This window comes from Neofelis nebulosa, chromosome 5 (genome assembly GCF_028018385.1).
Source record: "Neofelis nebulosa isolate mNeoNeb1 chromosome 5, mNeoNeb1.pri, whole genome shotgun sequence".
Taxonomy (NCBI): Eukaryota; Metazoa; Chordata; class Mammalia; order Carnivora; family Felidae; genus Neofelis; species Neofelis nebulosa.
The window spans coordinates 148,235,245-148,253,824 of NC_080786.1; the positions used below are offsets into that span (position 1 = coordinate 148,235,245).

An 18,580-nucleotide genomic window follows, 5' to 3' on the forward strand; every position below is an offset into this window, starting at 1 on the left:
ATTTTTGAGAGAGACAGTGAGAGCGAGTGGGGGAGGGGCAGAGAGAGAACGAGACATATGATCTGAAGCGGGCTCTGCATTGGACACTTAAGCAACTGAGCCACCCAGGTGCCCCGAGGTTTTTTTTGAGAGGGCACATCCAAGTGACTATGCTTAGGGAAAGAAAAAAGAAAAAAATCCCCAGTATTGGTTTTAAGACCCTGAGCTGTACTTTCTTTCCTAACACTCCCCCACTGCCTGTGGGCGTGCCGGCTCCCGCCCCATGGGCAGATTTGGAGATAGAGAAACACCAGTTCCTCTGACGTCACCACTGAGCTCAGGCAACTGGGCTGTGAGCTTGGGCAGAGGTTCTCTGCCCGGGATTTGGAGGCACGGGGACTGAGATGCCACGTCAAGAGACTGTGTGACCTTTGACAAGTCAGCGCCCCTTGTCCCTCTGAGTCAGTTTCTTCTCCCATAGGAGGGAAGGGTCATGGTCCCATCTCTTACAGGGTGCACGCACGCAGACGCAGAGAACCCCTGGGGACTTGTACCTGGCAAGCTAAGGGATTTTACTGGATTGTGATTCGGTGGGAGCTCCTGGGCGCTGTCCTGCTTTGGCACCGGTCTCTCCAGAGTGGAGCCTGAAAACGTGATGCTGTTTCCTGGTGAGGCAAGTCTGACATCACATCATGACTCACCGCTCGAAACGTGCCATTTAATCTGTTGCGGATCAAATTTTGTGAATTTGGAAAGTGGCTGGATAACTTTTCTTCGCGTCTCTCTCTCTCTTTTTTTTTTTTTCTGTTCCCGGTTGTGGTGAAATACACACAACATGAACTTCACCGTTGTAAGCATTTCAAAGTGGATAATTCAGGGGCATGAAGTACACGCTGAACGTGTACTTAATTTTTCAGAATTTGTTATCACCCCTAACAGAAGTGCGACACCCATCAAGCAGCAGTCACTCACCACCGCTACCACCCACAGCCTCGGGCCACCACAGATCTTTCTGTCTCTATGGATTTGTGGGTTCTGAACATTACACATAAATGGAATCCTACCCCATGTGGCTTCTTCCACTTTGCATAACGATTTCAAGGTTCGTTCATATCATATCGCCTAACAGTACTTCCCTCCTCTTTATGGCCAAACAATATTCCATTGTGTGGATACGCCACATTGTATTTATCTATTCACTTGTTGATAGACCTGTGGGTTCTTTCCACCTTTTGGCTGTTGTGAACGGTGCTTCCATGAACAATCCCGTATGAATTTTTGTTCAAACACCTGCTTTCGTTTCTTTTGGGTATAAACCCCGTGGTGGAATTGCCTGGTTCAATTCTGGGTTGAACTTGATGAACTGCCAAACCATCTTCCACAGCCGCTGCACCTGTTTGCAGGCCACGGCAGCAGTGTATGAGGCTTTCGCTTTCTCCCGAACAATGTTGTTGCACTTGGCTTATTAGATGCAATAACCCCTCCTGGGTCAGGTCTGGGGTGGCCTGGGCCAGCCGGCTGCTTGCTCTCTGTCGTTTTTGCTATGGCCAGAGACCCTGGGAGCAGGCAGCAGGCCACCCACTCTGATACCCTCAGAGTGGATCGCTCCGGTGGGTCACTCACGGCCACTTATTCAGGAACGTCTTCCAGAACCATAGGGCTGACCCTGGCAGTGAGGACACTGGGTGCAGCTGTCCAGACCCTCTGGGGCAGTCACGGGAGCAGAGGATGACAGTGGTGACAGTCCCCATGTTTCCTGGACTTTGACCTGAATCAAGTGTCCTTTTCCACTGCCTCCTGCCTGGCTCTGCTGGCTGAGAAGTCAAGTTGAGGAGTCAGTTGGGGCTCTGTTTGCTCCCACCCACATCTTCTGGCGATTCTGTACTCTGCTGTGATGGGCCTGCTGGTCCCTCTGGGTTGGATTTTCTCTTGTCCTGGACACCCTCCTCCCTGTCCCCCACCCCAATCCCCCGCCACCCTGCTCTAGCTGTGCACGGTGCGCTCTTACAGCTCTTGGGCTTTTGTTTTGTTTTTAAAATAAAAATTTTTTAAGCTTATTCATTTATTTTGAGAGAGAGAGAGAGAGAGAGAGAGAGAGCACGAGCAGGGGAGGGACAGAGAGAGAGGCAGACAGAGAATCCAAAGCAGGCTGCACACGGTCAGTGCGGAGCCGGAGGCGGGGCTTGAACTCATGAACTGCGAGATCATGACCTGAGCCAAAATCGAGAGTCGGATGCTTAACCAAGTGAGCAACCCAGGTGCCCCATAGCTCTTTGGTTTTTAAGGAACATTCCACCGTACCTTAGAAAAGAAGAAGAGGCATCCCAGTTTATAGTCAGACAATGGGCCGTGAGTTCATAACTTACACGTTACCCGCAGTAACTCATTTATATGCAAACAACTGGATAGAATTATCTAAGTAAATATATCATTTATTCTCCGTGTTCTGGAGTTCTGGGGAGAATGTGAGGTCAAAGGATCCCTCAGTCTGGTAGTTGACCTTGGGCCCTCAGCGGCATTTCCTCTCCTCTTGCCCAGTTGAACTGTACTTCTAGATGTAGTTATGAGGAAGTTGGTGAGAATTTGTACCTGGATGCCTCCTTAACATGGCAGCGTTTTTCTCCCCGGGGAAGAGTGGAGCACCCCCCCCCCCCCATCACAGTTGCCTTGGAGACAAAACAGCCCCCTGCCCTTCCTGGTGGGATGTCCTTTGAGAACACCATCCATTCTGGAAGTGGAGGCCTGGCCCACAGCACCTTTGGGGCTGGGGGCCTGCCTCAGGGGGAGGCTGAGGAGACAGTGACGCATGACAAGCATCATCTGGGACTGGGGAATGTGGTGGGAGCGTGTTTCTGGTGCCCGGATGCATTCTGCTTTGGGTCTGTCGTTCTTCATGAGCTATTTCAGGAAATGATGTTTTCAAAAACAAAGTTGTCCCTGGCCCAGCGGCACTGGGTCATTCCATGCAAACAGTCCCCATGGGCCGAGGGAAGGCCCAAAACATGCAGGTGCATGAGCGATACCACTTGGCACGTGAGGCTGCATAATGTTTGCAGGCCTTTGCCTAGAAGTTCTGGTGCGAGCGTGGCTGTCTGCTCAGGAAGCAGCCCCCAGGCCTGGCTTTTGGCCTTTGCGTCACCGCTGGGGTCTGTGCTGAGCTCAAGATTCCGAAGGCAAAGGACACATTGCTGGTGCCACTCGGATCCCCCAAATGCGTGCACGTCATTTTTGTGTCAATTCTGTTTCCATCTCTGAGGCCCTGTTCTGGGCTCGGCAGGGACTCCACACAGTATTTTTTATTTAAAGATATTAATCTGGGGAAGGGAAGCAGCATAAATCGAGGAAGAGTCAGTGTAATACTCGGTTTTTACTTTTTGTGCGTGTGGTCTAGTCTCGCCAGCTTTTGTTCTCAGCCAACGGAGACGATAGATGCCTGTTTTTTGCTGCGTGGTGCAGAACTGAACTGCTTGCTAAGGAAATGTCAGCTCACCTCAACCTCAAGGTTGACATTCGGCATTGGGGTTTAGGGGCAGGAGGGAGAGGCAAAGGGATGGAGGGGAACTTCGGAAGGACTGATATTTTTTTCCTTCTCTCTCCTTAGTTCTCTGCTCTAGGCCAACGGGAAGGCAAATAAAAGGAGTCTGCCTTGATGGGCCCTGGGGGGCAGGGCAGGTAGGGCCAAGTGACTTGAAGGGAAGCCACTGGTCTCTGCGTTGGCCCGGGGCCACAAGCCCCCTCCGCTGCTCCCGATCCTGCCACTGACACACACAGCATGTCCCCTCCTCAAGTCACACACATGCACACATCCCATACGCAAACCACACACACACACACACACACACACACACTGTCACACACACACCCCACATACCCTGTGGGGTTGTGCAGGGAGTTCTTCAGGAGGGCTCACATTCCTGGAAGAACAGACTGCATATGTGTTTCCCAGGGTTCCCCTCACGCAGTCACGAGTTACATTTCTGGCAAACACGGTGAACCCCGGAGCAGGATTTACAAGCTGCATCAGTTTGCTAGGGCTCTGTAACACACTGAGTGGCTAAAACAACAGAAGTTGATCGTCTCAGCTCCAGGGGCCAGAGATCTGAGGTCAGGGCGTCAGCAGGTAGGTTCCTTCTGAGGCTGTGAGGGAGCCTCTGCTCCCGGCCTCTCCTCTGGCTTCTGGTGGTTTGCCGGCCATCCTCGGAGTCCCTTGGCTTGTAGATGCAGCACCGCAGTCTCTGCCCTCGTCGTCACATGCCTTGCTCCCAGTGCGCATGTCTGTGTCCAAACTTCCCCTTTTTATGAGGACACAAGTCATATTGGATTAGGGCCCGCCCTACCCGAGGGTGACTTCATCCTAACCAACTATATCTGCAATGACCCTATTTCCAAACTAGGCCACATTCTGAGGTCCTGGGGGTTAGAAAGTCCAGCACATGAAGTTGGGGGGGACACCTTTCAGCCTGGAACAGCAGGCTTACGGGTGCTTACCTGCTGAGTAGGGCTCACTGCTCTCTGGGGCTTTGGACTCTAGAATCAAGACTTAGGGCTTTTGGACTACATGCCTTGGGGACCAAACAAAATGCCTAGGATTTTGAGCAGGTTAGATGCTCATCATTATGAGCAATGCAAAGACAAGCAAAAACCCGTGTGTCCCTGGGTCCTCAAGAAATGTATAGCCTGGTCATAACCAAACTTGACAATCGCCCAAGGCATAGTAGCTGGCAGAGCATTGCTATGCTTATTATCCGTTCGAAGCCTCACAACTAACAACCTTGAGAGGCAGGTCTGGCAAGAGCTCTTATCCCTACGTCCAATAAGAAGTAACTTGTGCAAATATCATGCTATTAGTTGGAATCAGAAGTTGGGTCGTCAGAAGACGCTGTGCTTGGCTCTCTGAGGAGGTGGGGCCAGACATATGGGGGTGAAGGTGCTCATGGGGTTCACTTTTGGGGGACCCAGAAAGACTTCATGAAGGATGTGACATCTGAGAAAGGCCTTAGCTAAAACCTGAGGGCGAATTAGAAGGTTTCGAATTGTAGGTGACGATTATGTGCAAAGGGCTGTTAACTAGAAGGGTCTCTGAGCCCAGGGGCACCCAAGCTGCACAGCCCTTGGGTGACATGGTTTCCTCACCAGATTTGTATCACCTGTCACCACAGTCTGAATGTTTGTGCTGCCCCCACATTCATATGTTCAAATGCTATTGGCCAATTTGACGGCATTGGGAGGTGGGGCCTTAGCCAGGTGATTAGGCCACGAGGATGGGGCCTTCATGAATGGGATTAGTGCCCTTACACGAGAGACTCCCGTGGGCTCCCTTGCCCTTTCCACTGAGAAGTCTGCAGCCCACCAGAGAGCCCTCGCCTGACCATGCTCACACCCTGATCTTGGCCTCCATCCTCCATAACTGTGAGAAAAAAGCTTCTGTTGGTCTGTTGTTGATGAGCCACCCAGTCTGGTATTTTGTCACGCTAGCCCAGATGGATTAAGACACCCATTGTCACCTGTGTCCTACTCATTTTCTCCAGCTCCACGCCATCTGTTCAAAAATAGAAACGCTTACAGCTTTCTCTCCACTGGGGCTCAAGTCCAGCCCTTGAGACCAGGAGAACCAATCGCCTACACCCTCCTCCCTCAACAAAATTCTCCCCACAGCCTTGGCACGTATCGATTAATGCAACTTCCATCTCCAATGGAAGAGCTCGGTGCTGCTCCCCATCGCTTCCCCACGCCTCATCTCGTCTGCTACTGAGAAGAGTTTCCTTCTGGGCGGGGCAGATCCTGCTGTTGCCATTACAGAGCAGTGGCAAGGAGCCCGTGTGACTTGCCCACGGCCCCACAGTTGGCAAGCCTGAGTGAGACTGAGCTTTCCTGCATTCAAGCTCGGGTCTCACTTCCCTGTGTGGTGTGGCCTCTGGGCGGAGGTAACTTCTCGAGAGATTATGCATCCGATGTCCTTGCAGAAGAACCCTCCATGGAGGCCGCTGGATTTGCAGAATGACAGGGAGAGGGCTGGCTCTGCAAAGAACATGGGAATTTCAAGGAGGATAGGGATCTGCATTTCTCCCAGGAGTGATTTCTCTGGGGGAGAAGGTGGTGCCTGCTGTTTAACCTCGGGTGAGACGGTTGTGTCTTGTATTTAAAACTGAGAAGGGGCGCCTGGCCGGCTCAGTCGGTTAAGTGTCCGACTTCAGCTCAGGTCCCGATCTCGTGGATCGTGAGTTCGGTTCCCGCATCGGGCTCTCTGCCGTCAGGGCAGAGCTTGCTTCGGATCCTCTGTCTCCCTGTCTCTCTGCCTCTCCCCTCCACCCCACCTCAAAAGATAAATAAACATAAAAAAAACCACAAACAAACCAAGAAGAACGATAAGGCTTGTGGAAATAAGCAATTGCCTGAGCTGAGGATTAGTCATGGGGTCATTTGTCAACTCTCCCCCGGACCGTTCCTTAAACAGGTTTATTGTTTCTCCTGTTTAAAGCAAAGCCCTTTTGGCATCACTTCTTTCCATGTAAGCACGGGCTCAGGTGGCAGGCAGATGCTTCAGGTGGCCGAGGGGCCGGCGTGATGACAGGTGGGCGTGTCTGCCACATGACCTTTACAGGGGGAGCAAGACGGGGTCTGGAGCCAGCGGCCGCTGACCTCACCATGACCTGGAGCTGAGAGCACGGAGCCTGAGCCCACAGACCCCAAGTGATCTGTGAGGAGCCAAGGACACACAGGCCGGCCAGCCAAGCTGAGAAGGCTGAGAAGAAGTGCGGTCCTTCTCTCTGACACCTCCCCTGTGGCAGCAGGGGGACTTTGGACTTTGGAGCATCACCCGGACCAGACACTAGGTCCAAGCGCCTGGGGTGTCGGGCCCTGGGGAGCTGAAGGGCCTTGTTGACCCAGGCTGCGCACCAGGTGTTGTCCATACACTGAGGCGCCTCCCAAGTTTCTCAAGGGCAAGTTTCAAGTACATGTGAGCGTTGTGATGAACAGAAAAACTAATTTTGATGTTTTATTAGTAAATCTTCATTCAATAGATCCTCACGTACCGTATGCTAACATTTAACATATGCAGAAGAACCTGAGGATAAATGAAGTGATTTGACCCTGTGGGGGGCTAAATTGCGTTCCCTCTCCAAATCCACATGGGAAAGCCCTAACCCCCAGTAGCTCAGAATGTGACCGTATTTGGAGACAGGGCCCCTAAAGAGGTGATTCTGTTAAAAATTAAGGCTGTAATAGGCTTGATTCGACCCAACTGGTGTCCTCACCAGAAGAGGTGATTAGAACGCAGAGAGAGGCACAAAGAATATGAGGACAAGGCCAGAAGATGGCCAACCATCAGCCAAGGAGAGAGGCCTCAGAAGACTATGTTGACACCTTGATCTTGGGCCTCCAGCCTCCACAACTGTGAGAAGATAAATGTCCATTGTTTAAGCTCCTGAGTCTGTGGTATTTTGTTACAGCCGCCCAAGAGGGCTTACAGATATTCAAAGGGATTGTCCTACTTGGAAAGGTTGTTGAGCACTATTTCTGCTTTGGGCCATGTGTGGAGTGCAGGAGGCCCGTGTGGAGGCTGGAGAAGCTCACTGGTTGGTCAGCTTCCCTCCACCCCCAGGTATCCATGTGACAGACCTGGGCATTGATGCTCTGTGTTGAGAGGCTTGCTCCTAGCTGGCGTATCCATTGGGCTTTTGTGGCAAAAGCCAAGCTCACAAAGCTAAACAGAAGGCTTCAGACAGGACAGAAGGAAGTGAAGACTGTAGCCAGAACCCCAGCCAAACACCGCGCACCCAGTCTGGACACAGGTCCTGCTGGCTCTGCCCTCCTTGTGAATGTCTCAGCGGCTGCTGCTGGACGGCTTCTTGTGGGGCCTGCTTCTCACCATTGCTGCCTCTGAGTCAGACCCTGGATGGGCTGAGCCCAGGCCACGTGCTTGAGCCCTCACAGAAAGATTGGCCAGGAAAAGGAAGTAGTCAGCATTTTCAAATTTGGCACTGGAACATTCTAGATGGCTCCCACGAGATCCGTCTGTAAGATGGAGCATTCCCCACATGCAGGGATGCTGCGCAGCCAAGATAATCACAAATGGCCTCTAAAATTGGGAAGTCTATGTGTGTGTGTGTGTGTGTGTGTGCGCCCGTGAGTACCTATAGACCGGGGCTGGAAATGACCTCAGAGGAGCAGGTAGCTAAGAGATTGAATTTAGGAGTCATACAGATGGGTCTGAGTATCAGCAACCTTATTTGTTAACTCTCGATCCCAACAATACACGACCTGCTTGAGCTTCAGGTTTCTCATCTATAAAACGTGGGTGATAATGTCGACCTTGTAAAATGATAGGCATCAGTAGTGGTAGTAGAAATATCATGATAGTCACGTGACAAATCTATCCTGGACTCCGAGCCTAACTGCAAGGTCTGATTAGACTGACCTTGCAGTTTTTCACCTGTCTCCCTGCCCACAGGTGGTCAAGTCATTGTTTTCACCTGGGTCCTGACAGACCCCCTCAGAACGCAGGTGCCTTAAAGAGGACGAACCTAAGCTCCAAGTGTAAGCTTTTTATTGCTGTTTTATCCTATGTCATGATGGCCCTCTAGGGCTTGTTGGCTGTCCCCCAAGTCCTTTATGGCTCTAACCTTCAGAAAAAGAAGTAGAAGGAGGAAGAAACAAAAAGCTAAGATAAAATAAAACAATCGGGGTTCCCACTGGAATTTGCAAGGAGGTGGAGTTTACGAGCGGGAGGGCTGGTGGGGTGGTTCAGTGGCTGGGTTTTTATTAGCCACCAGGCCAGTTATGAGGGAGTCGCTGGAGTTTGTTGACATGAAATCATTACAGGGTGGACAGTGAGACACAGACTGACCCAATGTGTGTGGAGGGGCAGTGTGTGCCCAGACGACACACACACCACCCTTTCAAATGGGGTTTTTTAACCACAGTGCCTCGATACCTTTTATAGAAAGATATTGCTGCTGATAGTGATCCCGGGGCCACGTAACCATCAAGGAAATACTGGATCCTGGTCAATAGATTTTTACCGTGAAGTGCATTTCATTGTGTTCTAATTCTTGGAAACTGACAGACGGATGAGTGATGTAAACGGCAATTCTCTATCAACCACAATGTTGAACGGAACAGAATACTCTGTTCTTCCACCTACTCAAATGGCTACCTGATTAATAGCAATAACTAATAGTTACCCATAACATTTGTACAGAAGACTCCTTTTTTTTTTTTTTTTTTACCTAGGGTAAAAATAAGTACATAGTCAATTTCTGGATTGCATCACATTGGGAAGCATTTACCTAAGCTCCAGACTAGTATATTTGTGCCAAAATTCCTAATCAAGATAGGGTGATGTGATGAATAGATATTTATAGAAGGCGGCTTTCATTCTGGCACCCACCTTGGGCTTCTTGAGCAGCAGGCCAAAGGATGATCAGATCATATCTACTTTTGGGCAGGAAGCTCCTGAAATGATTGATTTACCCAGATGTGGGGTTGCGGGCCCTCTTGCTTCTTCTGTTATGTTTGACTTAGTCATGCCATGGACATGTGGAAGTAGGGGGAGAAGACAGTCTTTTGGGGAATGGAGAGAGCTGGGCAGAGGAGGTGGATTTAGAGCAATAAAGCTTGAAAGATTGATCCACATAGCCAACAGATATCCATTGAGCATCTGCCATGGGATATACAACAGGGCACAGAATGGACACCACCCCTGCCCTCATGGTAGGTATGTGGTTTTCGGGTCACTCTAGGCCACAAGAAGGAAAGTTGAGAAAGGCGGAGGAGAGACTGAGTTGTGTCAAGTGGGCTTTTCTTATTTGTACATTTATTTAATTCGTCCAGCATATACTGATCACCCACCACGGGCGGGGTTTGTGCAAGACACTGGGGATACAGACATGACCAGCCGCCATCTCCAGCACCTGGGGAGTTGGAAGGAGGTGCGGATATTCCAGAACAATATGTCTGAGTTCTGGCAGAGGCAGGCTTAGAGGAAGAAGATGCACACCCTGCTAGAGAAGGTACAGAACAATTCCTGGAAAGGGGAGATGGTAGAGGTCTCCATCTTGAAAGCTGAGCGAGAACACGCCAGATGGCACAGGGAGGACAGGAGGATTCCAGGAAGAGGGAAAGGAAGCCATGAATGGGGGAGGGGGCCCAAGTAGAAAGCTCTTAGGTGGGGGAGGGCAGATGGTGGAGAGCCTTGAGGGGAAACCCGGTTTTAATTTACATCTGAGACATGATAGGGGCCACAGCCAGGTTCAGGGAGTGACTCAGTGAAAATTACATATGAGGTTGATGACGTCTACGTCTACGTGCTTGTTCGCGATCAGGTCCTTAAACAGGGAATGCCTGTTAGCAAAATAATTAAGGTCCTTAAGAGGCAGGACCATAATTTGTTGGATTTTTGAAGACTTAGTGGTTGGAGAACAATAGTTTAATGAAAATATTGACTGAGTTTAGGACTGCCAAGAAATTTGAGAGTCTACACCTCACTAATAAAAGTGAAACGAAAATACATTCTTTTTTGAAGAAAACTAACACTAAGGCAGTGATGACTATAATTAATCAGAAATCCTTTGTCCACAGACCATTCTGGCTGACAGCAAAAAAATTAAACATTGCCCTAATTGGGAAGGAAATTATTAATGGCTGCTACTTACTTGTCGTGATTTATTGCCAGTCTCTGGGGAGGAGTTGGGGTTGGGGGGAGACGAAGAGAGGTGCAGGTGCAATGGCTTTGACGAGCATCAGTGACACCCCACCTTTCTCTTTTCTCTTCTCCCCTTGCCTTTTCCAAAGTGGACTGGAGAAACTGGACTCCACACCCAGGTGAGCTGAGGGAGGAGCAGGGAACTGTGGGAGATGGGACAAGAAGAGCAGTTCAAATTCTTTATGTGAATTCTGTGTGTGTTGGTATAGTTTTACCCCTGTTTTACCTTTTTACAACCTTTTGATTGAGTGAGCGTGGATCCCGGAACCCTCTGTGGGATATTGCCTCAGAGCCTTGGTTCTAGCTTCAGCAGCCATCAGAATCCCTCAAACAAGAGCTTGAAAATTGCACCTCCCTGGCCCCATGCCACCCCCTGTCCTGGGCATTCTGTTTACCCACATGTGGAGGGGAAATACAAAATCTGTATTTTGTAAAGTTCCACGGGAGGTTCGGATGGCTCACCTGGGTTGAGGCGTTGACTTGGGGGTTCATTTGTGTTCTCTGGGCTTCTATTTTATTTATTTATTTTTTAAATGTTTATTTCTGAGAGAGAGAGAGAGAGAGAGAGAGAGCGAGAGCACGCACACACCGGGTAAGGTCAGAGAGAGAGGGAGACAGAGGATCCCAAGCGGCTTTGTGCTGACAGCAGAGACCCTGATGTGGGGCTTGAACTCACAAACTATGAGATTGTGAGCTGAGCCAAAGTCCAACCCTTAACCGACTGTCCAACACTTAACCGACAGAGCTACCCAGGTGCCCCTGGGGTTCTATTTTAAAGATTTTTAAATTTTATATTTTTTAAAGTTTTAAAAAAATGTTTAGCTTTGAGAGAGACAGAGAGATATGCAATGTGGGTGAGGGGCAGAGAGAGAGGGGGACAGAGGATAGGAAGCAGGCTCTGCACTGACAGCAGACGGCCCGACGTGGGGCTTGAACTCACACACTGTGAAATCATGACCTGGAGCCGAAGTTTGACAGAGACTGAGCCAACCAGGCACCCCTGGGGTTCTATCTTAAATTGTAAATAGCCCTGGGAAGGTGGAGTTGCTCTGGACTTTTCATGGCTTTGAGCGAACCGCTTTGAATAGGCTGCCTTTCCAGACATGCAGTACGATTGGTGTGCCTTTATGGTGTGGGGTGTGGGAGTTCAGGGGAAGGCTCTGAACGAATGTTCTAGAAGGGGGTTGGAGCATGGCCTCATTGGATGCCTTGAGGCAATTAAGAAGGGTACAAGGTAGAGAAGACCTAGGTGTTAAGAGAGGCTTCCAGGAGAGAGAAGAGAAGGCACGAACGCCTCCAGCTTCTGCGGCTTTGCTGTGCAGGACCACGCCCTGGCGTGGAGCTCGCTTATCTCCAGCCTCTCCCCTTCCCTGTGGTGGGTGGGGCATACCAGCCTGCTGAGGAAATACCTAGAAATGACCTATGGGGCAACTGTTAAGACTGGTACTTTTCCACTCCATATGTTGATGGTGCTTCTAAGATCCCCAATATGTACTCCTGCATAGTCTTGAGGAGTGCTGGGGCTCCCCAGAGGGACGTTCAAGCTCGGGCTGCATCCCATAATGGTGGTTCTTTGACTCTGTAGAGGTCACCACAGAAGGGTTTCTTTGTCATTTGCCATCGCCATTTCTCCTCAGTCTAGTGTCTGCCCCTCTTGGGCGATTTCTGATGGTGGGATATGTTTTCCACTGGGGCCTACGCTTACCACCTGCCTCCCAGTTTTCCCGTCGCCTTCAGAAGCTAGTTATTTTTACAAAGGAGCACTCCTCCCTCCAACCCAATCTTAAATACAGTTTTGGAACAAGGAGCCTGCCTCCTCTAAGGTAACGGCCGCTCTCCTGTACCAGCTGCTGTCACTTCCTTCACATGAGTGGACACGTGTTTCCTCTCCTGGTTCCTCTTTATTTCTCTGCCCTTCCCCCTCTGTGGGGATGAGGGCAGGCAGGGCTCCTCGCACCAGGTGTTGCGTATCTGATCAGTGCCCTAGAACCGACTGGCAGAAGATTCTGACCAGGTCTTCCTACAAAGTCTCCACCAGCATCTGGAGGTTTGGGTTGCAAGACAAAGGCTGGTTCCCCATCCATCAGCTTTCTCGATGTCTTCTCTTCCTGGGGTCAGACTGGTATGTATTGCTTTAGTTTTGGCCAATTCCAGACATAGCCTGTGCCAGGGGTCCGGAGGGAGACAAAAGGAAAAGGGACGCCCACTTCAGGAAGAGATTTAAACAAGATAAAATTTTCTCTTTCTCACGGAATTATCTGAGAATAAGCAGTCTAACGGCCCTTAGCATCAGGGATGGAACCCAAGATGTGGCCTACACGAAGCCGGAGGTTTGGCCCTGCTGCAACACCGTCCCCTCAGCGAGCACCGCTGGCTGCTGTCTCGGCCTCAGTTTAAAGCTCTGTTGGCTCGCCCCGACCTGAGTCCTAGGTATTTTGTGCCTGCTCCTTCTCTAGACTGGGATGTCCTTGAAAGAGGCCACCACAACCCTCTGCTTTCCTTCTGGCCCCTTCCCCCATCCATCCCCAGCAGAAGCCGTTGTGAACCTCGGAAAGCCTAAGCGACGTTACTCACAATTCACATTACTCCCCTGCTCTGTGCCCTCCCATGGCTTTGCCTGAGGCCTCGAGTAAAATCCATACTTGTCACCGTAGGGCCCCTAATGACTCCCAACATCATTCCTTCCTACTTTCCCCTCCCCTCACTCACCACTCTCCGGCCATGTTGGCCTCTCCCATCCCGCCAAGCTCACTCTGCCTTGGCTGTTCTTCTGCTTAACACGCTCTTCCCTGGACCTCCATGTGGTCTGCTGCTCCTTGTTATTCATTCCACAGTCCCAATGTTACTTCTTCTGAAAAGCCTTCCAGACCACCTTTCTAAGTGGACTTCCCCATCCCAGCATAATTCTGTGCCCTGTTACCCTGTTTGAATGTCTTCATAGCATTTAGGATTATTAGAATGATCTGTTTGATTTGTTTTCCTGTTTGCCTGCTGTCCGTTCATTACCCACCCCCACCTCCCACCCACTAGACTGTAAACTCTACAAGACACTCTACGATTGAGTCACCTTGTGTCTCCAGTACCTAGAACTCCAGCGTGCAGGGATGGGAGGCACTTGGCTATGAACCAGGTGAATCCTGAATGTTTCACAGCACTAAGCTCAGTTTGCTCATTTAACAAAGCTTTCGAAATGATTCTTATTTCAACCAAAATGTGAATACAGTTTTGGGTCTTCTCCAGAAAAACTAATTCACAGAGCAGCCTTACAAAAACATGACACATTTGACAGAAATAGCTGGACCCCAGATTGCACGTGTAGGGGCGCAGGCGGGGTCCTGGGCTATGGGAATGTTTGCCAGTCCAATTTAAGGTGTGCGTAAAAAGTGCAGAATAAGCTTTTGCTTGTACCCCCTGTACCAACGTCCTCTCTGGTGCCTAGTGGCAAGCTGGCAAGAAGCAGCCTGTGAGGGCATGGGGCAGAAAAGCGTCAGTCCTGGATTTCTGCCTTGCTCCAGCCTCCTAATACCCATGAGGAGATAGCAGCTCTCAGCACCTGGCCCAGGCTCTCCATGAAATCCTGGCATGGCAACCAGATGTGGGATGCCAGGCCGCCACACAGGGAGGCGAGAGAGCTTCAGTGAAGGAGACCGGTGCTGACAGAGGGGAACAGAAGCACGCCAGGGAACAGCTGGAGCCCGGGACGGAGGCAGCGGGGGAACAGACCTTGGTCTCCATCAAGGTTTCAAGCCATCCACTGACATCGCTCGTCAGGGATTTTACCGCTCTCCCAGGTCTGTGTGATTCACCCCAATCCAGCTGGCAAGGTGAAGGGGCAAGGGGGTGTTTCCCCCATACTGCATCTTCACCAGGCTCACAAGGTGGTCCCGGGGCTCCTCTGGGTGGTCTTGGGCGGGTAGAGGTTAGCGTCCAAGTCCCAAGTCAGACCGAGTCTACTTTCAGGGCGCATTTTCCACCGATGTTGTACATTTCCATTAAAAAGCCCTAAGTGAGCATTGAAACAGAGCCATGATGAAGGTTATTTGCCCAGACACAAACTCCTAAGATATACTTTGTGTGCTGGGGAAGGAGCGGCCCCCAAAGGCTGAACAAAGGCAACTCAGGAGCTCAGCATGTAGGTGGTTTTTGTGGTTTTGGCTTCACCGAAAGTTCCAGAGACGGAGAGGTTTGGCGATGACTATGAGGGCATCTGGTGTGGATCACTCTCTTGGTCCAGTTGAATTGAATCCACCAAGTAGGAGGCATGTACCTGCGCCGTGCCAAGCACCGTGTTAGGTGTTGTTGGTGGACAGGAGGCCTGTCAAAGTCTGTCCTCCTGGACCTTATTATTCGGTGCGGGATGCAGACAAGAGTTGCCCTGGTAGCAATGTGATCACAGAGGGCGGCAGCTGCCTCTTTCTCGTCCGGACCCAGAGATTTAGAGTCCCGAGGCCCAGTTCAAGTTCCCAACCCACCAACCTCTAGCTGTTGAACTTTGGGCCACTTACTTAATATTTTTAAGCCTTAGCTTGCTCGGCTATAATATTAGGAAATGACATCTGCCCTGTCCACGTCATGGGTTGTTAGGAGGGCCTGATGAGATAATTTATCTGCAAGTCTTTTTTGAGCTCATAAGGAGACCTTCGAATTGTTATTTGGACGACCAAGAACTTGGTTTCGGAAGATTTCAACACTATTCTCTCACTGTTCACTGTTACGTTATTAACACTACTTATTATTAATAAGATGTGAAAATCTGAAAAAGCTATCAATATGCATTGTCCAGGATAGGAGCCACTGGCCACACGTGGCCTTTGAGCACCTGAAATAAGGCGAGTCTGAATGTGAACTTGGTTAAAAAAAAAAAAAAAGAGAGAGAGAGAGAGAGAGAGAGAAGAATGTAAGCTATCTCATAATTTTTTATATTGATTACATGTTCACATGATAATATTTTGGATATATTGGGTTAAACTAAATAGGTGATTAGAATTAATTTAATTCCTTTTTTAGTGCAGCTACTAGAAAGTTAAAAAAAAATTTTTTTTTAATGTTTATTTATTTTTGAGACAGAGAGAGACAGAGCATGAACAGGGGAGGGGCAGAGAGAGAGAGGGAGACACAGAATCTGAAACAGGCTCCAGGCTCTGAGCTGTCAGCACAGAGCCCGACGCGGGGCTCGAACTCACGGACCATGAGATCATGACCTGAGCTGAAGTCGGACGCTTAACCGACTGCGCCACCCTGGTGCCCCAAAAGTTTTAAATGACATACATGGCTCCCATTATATTTTTACAGGACGTGCAGCTATCGAGGCTCTCTTTGGAAACTTTGTTCTGCCCACAAGTACTCATGGACATTCACATGCTTTCAGAGGTCGTGTAGACGCCCTTAAAATCCCATTTGTGACTATTTTAAAGGTCGCTTTTTATTTACACCGAAAATACGTATAAGAACTGTTTCTGTGAAATTAGGTCACAGTCAGCGAGAACCAAGAGACTTAACATTCCTCTGTGCAGGAAACAGTTTCATCATCACTGCCATCAAAGACGCTGCATGGAAGGTCAGCTCTGGACTGTGTGTAGAGCGCTCCGATCGAGATCGTTAGATCTCTGCAGATAGGCGGCGAACGCGTCACTACAAATGTGGGTAGAAGGAGGACACCCTAAAGTTTCACGAATGAAGAGATTTTCTGAGGATCAAGCCAACGGCCACGCTTCCCTCCCATCCCCGGATCTGTCCCCACCCACCGCAAAAAGGCAAAAGGAAAAGGAAGAGCCATCCTTTTGCTGTGCCTCTCTCGCTGAGTTCCCCTTCACATTCTCTGAGGAATTATCTATGCCTATTTTATCAGTGGAGAAAAGGAGGCTCAGAACGGCCCAGAAACTTGCCAGCCGTCACGTGGGTAGAAGCAAACTGAGAAGCAAATGCTTTCCAGAGTTGGGCCGCGTCTGGGAGGTACTACCTTTAAACATGGAGTCGACTGCGACCTAACGAGACCCAAGGAGTCTGCTGGCTGGCCTGGTCCCCAAGCAGAAGCAGATCACTGCCCAACTTCTACGTGTGGGACGACCCGTGGCAACATAAAGGGCAAACACACAAGGAAGTCTTTCTTTCTGAGAATGTTTCCACTGCAGTTAGGTTAGAAAATGATCCGGGGAAGATATAAACTAGCTCTTTCATTTAGCAAAATAAAATGCCTCTCCACTTGGTAATCTGGGTGGTGGAAGTCCCAGCCAGAGTCTTGGTTTTTAAAGGTTTTGTTTAATTTGCCACCCCCACACCTCTCCTCCCACCGCCTAGCATCAGGCTGGACAAGAAGAAAGGGGACAGTGGCCTGGCAGATGCCTCCATGTGGTATGTCCTTGCAGAATAGCTTCAGCAGCACTTTATATCAAATAACCAGGGGAAAAAAGGGAAGTGGAGGTGATGGGAAGTGTCTGCATTTCCTGGGGTTTTGTTCCAGTTTTAATGAATAAGGATAATGCATAGAGTGTCTCCATTTCCAGAGCTGTGTTTTTTCCTTAAACACTGCCGCTCTTCATGGGGAAAGAATGAGACATTCCTGACACATGATTTGGCAGGTCTCAATCATAAACGATCCAATATTGGCTTTCAGAATCCCGTTCCAGATTTGGCCCAGACTCCAAACCCTGTCCAGGCACCAGCTAGATGAGTACCTCTGGGCCTGGGCGGGGTGCCAGCCACACTTTGAATAACATTTGTGGAATCTCCCCAGGGGTTCTGGTGAGGAAGGCAGTGATTTGTTGTCCGGATAGCTTTTCCCTCCTTGGAAAAGAGCACACGGAATGAAAGTGCATGAAGGACATCAGGTGTCCCCACAAGAGTTTCATAAAAGCAAAAACACGGAGGAGCCACCATGCAGGGACCAAGTGAGGAACGTTTTGTCCCCGCCCTAAGGTACTTGCCCTCAATCAGCTAATCCCACTATGGTACAGCTGGTGGCACCTGTCAAGTTAAAAAGTGAAATCTACCAAACTTATTTGTCTTTGGGGGTGGGGCTGTGTCTTTTCCTGAGTGGTGCCCCGTCCGGCATTTCTCGAAACATGATCTAGAGACTCTTCTGCATTAGAATCGAGGGGATCTAGTTCAATGGTGGATTTTTGGTCTCCTAATCACCTACCAAGTATGTGCGAACTAGAGCCAAGAATTTGCTTCACAGCAACCTTCCAGGCAATCCTGATACACCCCGAAGTTGTGAGCCATTGGCTATAAAAAATCCTTCACAGATTTTTAATCCATTGCAGCACCTCGCGGCGGTGGAGAGTAAGACTGGCTTCGTTTTGCTGATGGCCACGTGAATTTGTTTCACTGCATGTCTATTTGCCGGAGGGAAAGTTTGAACTGCTAAAGACAGGGGCTACTTTAAGCCTTTGCTCTTGCCGATTGATACATGTGTCTTGTCCTTTTGCAGTTATGGTTATCATCTGCCCACTAACAGTATTTCTAAGAAGCTGCTTCTCCGTGTCTTCTGGGAAGAATGTATCCTTCAATGTATGTGATTGCAGCCTGTTGATAAAAGCAAAAGAAAAATAATAAAACCCACTTTGTTGAACTTCTCATTTTTCCGAGGCCAACAATTCTTAAGTGATAAAAAAGCAGTTTAGTGAAACTGTTTAAAATCTTCCATGAGTATATATGTACTTGTGTATTCATATACTGATTCCTGTGTATTTGATCACTCAAAGAGTTGCCCGGTCCTCAATGGTAATGCTTTCTGGAATTTACACTGTGCATAAATCTGGACTGCTGTCTGTTGCTGAAAGGACACTGATATTAGATCAGTGTAGCAAGGAGTCAGAGTACTGATCATTTTTGGATAAATTTGGGTGGATCCAAATTGCTTTATTTTAGGATCAAGTGAAGTTTTTAGTTTTAAAC

The 18,580-nt window shown here is 49.4% G+C and overlaps 2 long non-coding RNA genes across 2 annotated transcripts in view; both read left to right on the forward strand.

Moving 5' to 3' along the window:
• LOC131512798 (uncharacterized) overlaps positions 1-1,268 on the forward strand; it is a 30,765-nt gene extending 29,497 nt beyond the window's left edge. The window contains exon 2 of the long non-coding RNA XR_009262317.1: positions 492-1,268. This is a non-coding gene — a long non-coding RNA (uncharacterized LOC131512798). The remainder of the gene's footprint in view (positions 1-491) is intronic.
• A 10,296-nt stretch (positions 1,269-11,564) lies between these two features.
• LOC131512799 (uncharacterized) lies at positions 11,565-18,261 on the forward strand. Its single transcript, XR_009262318.1, has 2 exons — positions 11,565-14,475; positions 15,977-18,261. It is a non-coding gene; the product is annotated as an uncharacterized LOC131512799 (long non-coding RNA).
• Positions 18,262-18,580: the final 319 nt, after the last annotated feature.